The sequence below is a fragment of the Chrysochloris asiatica genome, unplaced genomic scaffold (assembly GCF_000296735.1).
Source record: "Chrysochloris asiatica unplaced genomic scaffold, ChrAsi1.0 scaffold00009, whole genome shotgun sequence".
In the NCBI taxonomy this organism is placed as follows: domain Eukaryota; kingdom Metazoa; phylum Chordata; class Mammalia; order Afrosoricida; family Chrysochloridae; genus Chrysochloris; species Chrysochloris asiatica.
In genome coordinates, this window is record NW_006408527.1 from 3,220,313 (window position 1) to 3,229,422 (window position 9,110).

Here is a 9,110-nt window from a genome sequence, read left to right on the forward strand (position 1 = left end):
ACCGGGTTGGGTGTGTTTCATTCTGTTATGCATGGGTTTGCTGTGAGTTGGAAGAACTCATAGCACATCCTTGTCAGTTTTGAAAATGATCGATCTCTATTTTTTCCCTATTTTTATAGGTTAAGAAGTGACATCTTGTACATATTTAACATATTATTTTCTTGATGAATTTCCTTCTAGAACATTTTTAATATTGTTTCATTATATTGAAACTGGACTAGATTGGTTGATTCATTTACTGTTCCTTTTCCCCTGTAGTTTAATAATGAAATACAGTGTATGTGTGTGTTTTAAATGGGATTCTTAATTGGTGTGATTTACCAAAGAAGTTCCATATAATATGGTCCAAGTAAAAAACAGAATGATGGAAATTCACAAGTTAAAGGTACATTATTCCTCAGGATTTCTCAAATCGTTCTCCAGTTGTCATTTCATTCAAGTATTTATAATAGTATTCCTGCTCACTTTAGTAATTACAGGAGGCGTCTCAAGATTCAGGAGACAGGCAGGTAGAGATGGTGAATATGCAGGTATCATCAGGTCAGTTTTGCAGGCATCTGTAATAGTTTATTTGAAATAAAGGCATTGCTTAAAAAAAGAAACCCATGATTTGCTATCTATTCAAAGTTGTGAGAGTGGGGCATTTTTTCCCAGGGGTTTCAGTGAGTTGGTAGAGACTAGGCAGTCGGTGTCTGGTAGAGCTGAAAATCGTTTTCTTGCATCCTTGGTCTGAGCTCTCTTGCCAGGGCTGGGCTAAGCCTCCCTCCCTCTCTTTCAAACCCTATCCTGTTACAGTTATAAACTGTGTTCTGTAGTTTGACCTTCTGCTCTAGAACACTTTGCACACTATTATTCCACATTTCCTCTTGGATACCTTTCTCATCTGTTCACTGGGATCTAGTTATGTAGCAGCAATAAATATTTCAGAGCATAAATATTTTTGTTAAGAACCAAAGTACATTTCTAAATTTTCGAGTGCAAAACTGAAATGGAAAATTACTGAGTACTTTATAAGCTCAGGACCACAAGTGCCCAGAGCGTTTTATTTTTATGCTTAGACAAGTGACATAAAGTAGTGTTTATCTGTGGGTGTGAATAATATATGAAAATAACTCATAACTATTTCAAAAGTCCTTTTCCTATCCCATTTTACTGTTCATCAGTCTTAGGTGAATACATTTTCTCCTGGAATGGATTGATGACACTTTTCATTAAGCTTCTTTGAATTCCTGTAGATTTTTTGGATCATCCATTCTAATTTCTTGCTTTAATGTCATTTGATTTTTTTTTCCAGAGGGTGTTGAATGATTTTTGCCTTTGGAAATTGCCTTTCAAATCTCCTTTTCTTATTTCTTGGACATTGATTTTTCCCACCCTCTCCTTAATTGTAATCGTTATAGGAGTTACTTATAAAGTGCTCATTTCTGTGCCTGGTACGCTGATAGCTACCTGATATCCATTTTCTTATTTAATCCTTCCTATCGCTTATGAAGTATAGTTGGGATTGTACAGATGAGTCAGTCAAGTGAGTTTCAGAAAAGTTCAGAAGTTTGCCCAAGACTTTATAATTGAAGAAAACTCAAACTTGATATTCAAACTTAATCCTCTCTTACTTCAGAACCCAAGCTGTTCACTTTATAATGCCTTTGGATATTTTACCCATTGGCTACTCTGTGTGTCTCTATGCCTTTCTGAGATGAAATTGCGTGAAGAGAAAAGCACAGCTGATCACAAAGGTCGGTCTCAGTTCTCAGATAGTTGCTACTTGGTCCAGAACTATTTATTAAGTAAGTTCCAAGACCTGTTTAGTTTCATGAGTCAGACAGCAGTAATTCCAGATCTTTGAGGCATCTCTCTCCCTTAAAGTTCACTTGTGGTGAAGATGACACATGGTCAGTACTGCTAATTATACTTTGCTTCTTTTCCTTGAAGCTTGTCAAGGTGGAGTCTCCCTCCCTCCCTCTGAATCTTGTAGTGGTGAGAGAGCATTCTTTCTTTAAACTCTAAATGTCCTGTTACAGCCGCGATAGATATGCCACAAGCAGCGTTGTTACTAAGTGCCATTGAGTCGGTGCCGACTCATACTAACCCTGTATAGGATTTCCCAGGAGCTGTTGCTGAGTTTGAACCTCCAACCCTGCTGTTTAAACCAATCCTGCGGTCCAGGGATTTATCTCAAACGCCAGCTTTAAAGAACAGAATTTATTTCCTTACAATTTAGTTGCATTAGAATCCTAGTGACTGACCCCACGTGACCCATGTGAATTGCCCCGTAGGGTTTCTGGACTGTCATCTTAACAGAAGCAGATCTTTAGTTCTTTCTCTGTGAGGCTTCTGAATGGGTCTGAGTCAGCAGTCCCTTCGTTAGCAGCTGAACACTTAATAATTGTGTCACCAGGATCCCTAGAAATCTATATTCAGGGTGCTGGCTCTAGGGGAGGACTCGAGGAAGATCCTTGCCTTCTTCAGCTTCTGTAGTCTCAGTGTTCCTCAGTTCCTTGACAATCTCCATGTGACATCAGTTCTCCCCATGTGTTTGTGCCTCTGTTTCTGTGTATGCTGCTCCTTGTAACTCTGAAGCCAAGCCACTGGGTTTTAGATTTGCCTACACTGATGTCTTTAACATAACAAAGAAAACCGTATTTCCAAAGGGGGCTCTATCCACAGACATATTATTGTTGTTGATTAGTACTATTGAGTCGCTTCCAACACGTATAGACTCTGTCTAGGGTTTCTGAGGAGTGGCTGGTGAGCTTGAACCACCAACCTTGTGGTTCAAACTGACCTTGCAGTGCAGTGCTTATTATACAGTGCCATTCCAGTACTCCCAGGCAGTTTCCCATCTGAGTACTAACGAGCTTTCTTTCAAGATCACATGAGATTGAGAGCATTCAGGGTGGTATGACCATTGACCTTGTTGTTGTTAAGTACCGTGGAGTTGGTTCCGACTCTTAGTGACCCTGCACAGCGTTTCTGAGGCTGCAAATCATTTCAGGAGCAGAACACCTCATCTTTTTCCCACGGAACAGCAGGCAGTTTCGAACTGCCGACCTTGAGGTTACAGCCCGATTCGTAACCACTACGCTAGACATAGTAGAGGCTAAAATTCCAACAGAGTTTGGAGAATGGTGGGGGATGTGGTTCAGTTAACAGACTCACACATTTTGTTAGCTCTTGTTCTTCCTGTTTGTATTCATGTAAAAACCTTGTCTTAGATGTCGGCTTTCTTAGCATTAATCTCTTTCCACTCTGGCAGAAGGAGAAGAGGCTCTCGCTTCTGATAGTTGGATGACAGTAAAGTACAAGTACAGCAGAGCATACAGTTTAGGCTGTTTAAACTCGATAGGGTTTGAGAGAGAATTCCATTATCTTTTAATTCCATTTTCCCACAAAGTTTTTGAAGCTCCCTCATATACCCATGGTTTCCCCCTGATTTGAACAGACGGCATTAAAGCACGTGACTGTGTCTCAGCAACTACCTACCTGTGTCACCTTGAAGGGCTCTAGCTTGTGCAGAGGTGCTGACAGCAAGACCATGGGTAGAAAGAGAAGAGAGGAGAAGGGAGGCCCTACAATGTTAGATAGGACACAGGTGGGGTGCTGCCAGCAATTTACTTGATCGTCCTTCATTAGTGTCTTCATGTAAATTGAGTGTGGCAACTTTAAAAATCCTTATTTCCTCTGATATCAGTAAGAGTATATTTTGTAGAAGATCCTGCTAGTAAAATCATTCTGCTGGTATTTCAGATTTAAACCACTTTTGATATAATATATATACCCGTGACCTCATATGTAATGCTCCTCACATGGGCCAGCTACAGTTTTGGATACACGATAAATATTTGCTCATGTCATCTTCGGTGATCCAATTAAATCTCATCTAAACATTTCCACTCTAATTTAATATTGTTGTTAAGTACCGTCGAGTCGGTTCCAACTCATAGTGACCCTGTATAGGGTTTCTGAGGACCGTTGGTGAGCTTGAACCACCGATCCTGAGGTTCAAGTCAACCTTGTAGTCCAGCGCATTAACCTGTGATGCCACACCAGGACTCCAGTGTAATATTAAGATTGGGCCTAAAAGGGGTGAATTTCTTGGTTTATCATCTTTGTTGTTTTGTGCCAATTCATTGGAATTTGGTGACTCTGTTGTTAACCTAATTCTCTTTTCTTTTCATCTCTTGATACCCTTCTGCAAGTTCTTCAACTGTGAAATTCTCAATCTCTAGCTTTCGCACCCAGCATACACTCACGGACTTTGACCGTCAGCCTCACTTAACTCTCAGAAGCAACCTCTTGAGCAGTTACGTCTGAGGTTTCCTTGTACCTATCATTGCTCTGCTCTGTGGTGAATCCAGAGTTGCTTTTTCTGGTCTCCAAACACTCTGTTCTTGCCCGCTTTAGAATGAGCTACACCTGGGACCACCACTCCTTTTTCAAAAATAGCAGCAGTAGTAACCATTGCCAGTTGGAATCCTGTTGGGCAGAGAGACCCAGCTTCATTTTCTTTAAGACCTCCTTCCTCATGCTCTCCCACCAAGTGGTGTGATTCCATCTTCTATCAATAACAACGAATAGCACATTGTTTATTGCCATACTAGGAGAACCCAGGAGGGATGCCTTTGGAAATGCCATCTTTACACTTGATTTCACTCATAAAATGCTACGATACGTATCTGAAACTTTTCACTGACTCTCTTTAGGGTCACATAGACTAAAATCATTTATAAATCAAAACCAGTTGTTGTTGGGTCATCTGTGACCTGCAATGATCCCATGTTTGTCAGAACTCTGTCCCAGAGGGATTTCAGTGGCTTAATTTTAGATCACCAGGCCTTTGTTCTGCGGTGTCTCTGTATGGACTTGAAACTCCAGCTTTTCAGTTCGCAGCTGTGCCTGTTAGCTGTTTGTACCATCCAGGGATTCCAAATAATCTATCGTTGTTCTGGAGTAATGTCGAGTTGGTTCTGACTCATGGAGACCCTGTGTAGGAGCGATTGGTGGGTTTGAGCTGCCAACCCTGTGGTTCAGACCGACCTTGTGGTCCTGTGCTTTATCCTACAGCATCTCACTAGGACTACTCATAGTGATTCTGTAGGACAAAGGAAAACTACCCCGTAGGGGTTTCAAGGCTGGCGTCCTTATAGAAGCAGACTATCAAGTTCTTTCTTCGATGGAGCTGCTGCGTGGATTTGAACCACTGACTTTTTAGTTGTTGTTGTTACGTGCCATCGAGTTGGGTCCGACCCATAGCGACCCTGTATTGGGTTTCTGAGGAGCAGCTGGTGAGCTTGAACTGCCGACCTTGCAGTTCAAACGGTTTTACAGTCTGACGCATTAACCCACAGCGCCACACCAGGACTTTTTAACCACCGTACCACCAGGGCGCCTTACATTATATATGCTGCTGCTGTTGTTAAGTGCCATTGATTTGGTTCCGACTCTAGTGAGACTGTTTCCAAGGAGCAGATGGTGGATTTGAACTGCCAACCTTGTGGTACAAACCAACCTTGCAGATGAGTGCTTGTCCTGCAGTACCACATCAGGATTCCTTAAGTAATGAATGGCTGGCTGGTGGCTGTGTGCCATGGAGTCAGTTCCGACTTATAGCGACCCTGTACAGGGTGTCTAAGGTTATAAATCTTTACTGGATCAGAACACCTCATCTTTCTCTCATAGAACAGTTGGTAGTTTCGAACTGCTGACCTTGAGGTTTGCAGCCCGATTCGAAACCACTAAGCTACCAGAGCTCTCTTAATTTATAGAACCATTTAAATAAATTATCTTACTAAAATTAAGTCAGTGTTATACACATCTCTGCAGATTTGTAACTGTTTCGTAGGCCTTTGGGGTTGAATTTGCAGCTGTTGAATCTGCAAATGCCAAAGGACAAGGTTGACTCTTCTGTGGTCCTTATAATTCTCCATCTTCTATGATAGTTGCATGATTATAGACAAGCCTTACTTCGGCAGTTTGAGCCCACCAGGAGCTCTATGGGAGAAAGATGAGACTTTCTGTTCCTGCAAGGTGTACAGCCTTGGAATCCCTATAGAGAGTTGCTATGAGTTCAATGTGACTCACCACCACTTAAACAACAGCAGTATTATATTGCAGCATAGAAAGAACATATAAATTAAGGCTTGTCTTTAGAGATTTCCCAGGCTATCACTAGCCGTACATAATTAATATAATGAAATCCATAGATTCTAAACCTACTAAGGAAGCTGCAAAGCTGTGTGAACTGCAAGGTTGGCAGTTCAAGCTTACCAGCCACTCCTCAGAAACCCTATCCAGGGTCTCTATGGGCTGGAACCAACTTGACGGCACTTAACAACAAGAAGGGAACTGTGTAAGGAGCTCTGGTAGCGTAGTGGTTACGAATCGGGTTGCTATCCTCCAGGTCAGCAGTTCGAAACTACCAGCTGTTCCGCAGGAGAAAGATGAGGCTTTCTGCTCCCGTAAAGATTTACAACCTTGGAAATTCTGTGCAGGGTTGCTAGGAGTTGGAACCGACTCCACGATACTTAACAACAACAACAAGGAAACTGTAATTTTAAAAGCAAATTTTGTGTCTCTGGTTATGGAATTATGCCATATTAAGCAAATTATATTTCTTGGCAGTATAAATGTAACTGAATTCTGACATCTTTTATGGTATTATCATAAGTACAGAATAGGAAACACTTCTGTTGTCTTATTTATATCCAGATGTTTTGTTGAAAATAGTGTGAAATGACTAAGATTTTTAAACTATATTGTGTTTACTGTGATCTGATAATGTGATACATTTAGTAATTTGTTTTTGTGTTGTTTAGTGCCATATAGTCGGTACCGACTCATAGCGACCCTATGCACAACAGAACGAAACCCTGCCCGGTCCTGGGCCAACCTCGCAATTGTTGCCACACTTGAGCGCATTGATGCTGCCACTTTGCCAATCCATCTTGCTGGAGGTCTTCCTCTTTTTCTCTGACCCTTCACCTTACCAAACTCGATATCCTTCTCCAGAGACGGATCCCTTCTGACTTGAGAGTGATGGACACTTACTAACAGTACTCTGTTAAAGGTCAATGTTGCAATACCAACTGCTTGATTGTTATTCTCATGAAATGCTTGACTTGGGAGAAAAGGTTATATTCAAGGTCATGTATAAAAGTATTTCCCTCTCAAAGCTTCATAGAAAATACTAAAGAATCTCTCATTGTTTATTTCTGGAAGGGACCTGGACTGGTTGTCAAAATGAGTCCCTTGCTTTGGTCACGTTGTATAGGAGGAGCGACTGTATTTGTTTTGAGCCTTGAACTTGGAGGTGGGGGTAGAACTCTAGTACCAAGGGCAAACTCCTTTATTATGAAGACTTGAATAATCCAAACCAAGACCAAACCCACTGCCATCGAGTCTGTTCCGACTCATAGCAACCCTATGATGGGTTTCTGAGACTGTAAAGCTTTATAGGAGCAGACAGCCTCTTTTCTCTCCCATATAGCAGCTGGTGGGTTTGAATCTCTGACCTTGTGGTTAGCAGCTCAACACCTACCCCACTGCACTACCTTCAAGGTTCTGAGATATCAATGCACAGAAGCCTTTTTTTTTTTTTTTTTTAGTTTTTATGGGTGAACATTATCTTTACATTCATCTTATTGTATTTTGTTTCTTTGCAATGATCACAGTCCCCTGCGTGCATCATCAAACAATCAAAGGGTGCACCCCGCATGCCTGCCCCCCTGTCACCAGCACACAGCCCTTCTTCCTCCCTGAGTCCAGAGTCCCCAGTCGCTCTTTCCACGTCATTGTCTCTGCCTCCATCCCAAGTGTTTCTGCTTCCATCCCTAGTGTCACTGCCTCCCCCAACAGGGTCTTGCACTTCACTCTTCTCCCTTGATGGTTTCAGGGATCTCCTCTCCTAGACTGCAAAATCAGCCACTCCCATATATTGTTACCAAACATTTACATTTACCTTTCCAACTCTCACTGTCAGACCTGATAGCAATCTTTCCTTATTGAACCACAGGAGTCCTTTCCCCCTCCCCTTTTATCAACCTAATCCAGACAGGTTGGAAACAATTTAGTGGAGAGTCTACCTTTCCTTGTATCCTATGGAGCTAGGTTCCCTATTGAAAGCTTGTAAGCCAGTCACTTTGTGCCTTTGTAGTCCCCCCATTTTGGGTAGCCAGTGTCTAAGTCCCCATCCCTTTCGACCCTGTGTATCAAGGGGGTAGGAATGATCCTCACTGTAGAGATTTTTCCGCTCCTTTGTCACAAGCATAGGTCGAGTTCATCCACTTGTAGTGGGTTACTCCTTTTTTCCCCCCCCTTTTTCTTTCTTCCTCTAGTCTTGTACACAGAAGCCTTTTGAGCTAGATGCTCTTATTAGAGCATCTCATTTTAGAGATGAGACACTGGATGAGATAATCCCTTATTAGCTTTAATTCTCTTGCCTCATCCATTTGTTCAGCTATCCAGGACAAACAATTTGAAGCCTACTGTGAGTAAGTGCTTTGCTGTGCTCTAGAGTTATATAGGTGAGTATGAAAGGTTCCTTGTCCCTGAACAGTGTATTGGGCAGGTGCTTTGAGATTAGAGGTCTGTGCCCAGCACTGAGGAATTCCAGGGAAGAGGTGTCACACCTTACTTTGAGAAGGGGCAGTGCATTAGTTTCCTAGGCTTGTCATAATAAAATACCACAAACTTGGTGTCTTAGAAAAACAGAAAATTCTCTTCTGACCATCCTAGAAGCTAGAAATTTGAAGGCAAGTTGCTCTCAGAACCATTCTCCCTCTGAAGGTTCTAGGGGAGAATTCTTGTTTGCCTCTTCCAAAGCTTCTGGTGGCTGCTGGCATTCTTAATAACCCTTGATTTATCGTGGCATCCTCCAGTCTCTGCATTCATTGTCACATAACCTTCCCTGTGTGTTTCTGTCTTCCTCTCTTCTATCATAAGGATGCCAGACATTAGATTAAGGGCCCACTCTAATCCATTACCACTATTATTCAAATTTATGCACCAACCATTAAAGCCAGTGAAGATGAAATAGAAGAATTCTACCAACTTCTTCAATCTGAAATCGATCAAACATGCAATCAAGATGTATTGCTCATTACTGGTGATTG